Raw genomic sequence first — 1,178 nt, forward strand, 5'->3', positions numbered from 1 at the left:
AGAGAGAGAGAGAGAGAGAAAGAGAGAGAAAGAGAAGAGAGACAGAGAGAGACAGAGAAAGACAGAGAGAGAGAAAGAGAAAGAGAGAAAAGAGAGAGAAGAGAGAGAGAGAGAGAGAGAGAGAGAGAGAGAGAGAGAGAGATGAGCTGTGTAAATCTGGATGAGTGAGAGTGAGAGATTGTGTTCAGTAAGGAGAAGTCAGTGAGTCTCACCGTTGTGTGGTCAGCCCCGGGCAGGCACGAGTTGATGGACTGACCCCTGACGATGCCTGTCACAATCAGCAATCACAGAACGATCAGCGCGCGGATACACAGGCAATCTCCCTGCCCTCACGCCACACACAAACACACATGACATGAACACCGAGGACACAACATTCACACCAACAAATCAATCGGGCAGCCCCAGGAAATCAATGGTAGAGACGATGAAATCAATCGTTGAGACGATGAAATCGATGGTTAAGACGATGAAACCTCTATAGTGGTGGATACCTATGGTCCGACTGAAGCAGCTCTAAAACTTGGTCCTAAATAGCAAGTTGTAGTGGTGGTGTGTGTCGGAGGGTAGCAGTTGTAGTAGTAGACACTAGATCTAGTCAAGAAGATCCTGTCACTCCCGAACTCCACGGCCCATCTGCGCGCGAGCTGGCTGCCTGGCTGGGGTAGAGTCTCTCTGTGTGTGCCTCTGTGGCCGGGTGGAGGAGGGGCCGGTCGGGTACCAGAGGGAGCCGTTAGCGGCGGGCGGGACGGGCGCAGACGTGAAGCAGACGCCAGGAACGTGTGAAGGATTTGTGGGGAGATCTGTCTGTGCCCCACCTCGCCGCGCGCCACAACTTACTGTGCACGTCACAGCAGCCTCGCTCTCTTCCCGTCTTCCCCCACTCTATCTCTAGATATTGCCAGCCAGGGCCCGAGATTTCGGGGGTGCCGCCCCTCCACGACTGTCCCGCGCACACAGGGTGCCGCACATCCCCCCCCACATCCCCCCGCACACATCCCTCACACATCCCTCACACAGGCCTCGCACAGAGCCCCCCACACGACAGGTAAAGAGGACAGGCCAGGCCACTACTACAGCTGTACTTTTCCCACTATAGTTGGGTCAGTGGAGGGGCGATTGTATACATGGCCTGTGCACGGGGGAGGGGGGTGTGTTGTAGGTAGACGGAGGGGGGG

General features: G+C 55.7%; 1 long non-coding RNA gene across 1 annotated transcript in view; it reads right to left on the reverse strand.

Moving 5' to 3' along the window:
- Positions 1–789, reverse strand: part of LOC101849300 — a 42,904-nt gene extending 42,115 nt beyond the window's left edge. The window contains exon 1 of the long non-coding RNA XR_220615.3: positions 213–789. This is a non-coding gene — a long non-coding RNA (uncharacterized LOC101849300). The remainder of the gene's footprint in view (positions 1–212) is intronic.
- Positions 790–1,178: the final 389 nt, after the last annotated feature.

The sequence above is a fragment of the Aplysia californica genome, unplaced genomic scaffold (genome assembly GCF_000002075.1).
Source record: "Aplysia californica isolate F4 #8 unplaced genomic scaffold, AplCal3.0 scaffold00284, whole genome shotgun sequence".
Lineage (NCBI taxonomy): Eukaryota > Metazoa > Mollusca > Gastropoda > Aplysiida > Aplysiidae > Aplysia > Aplysia californica.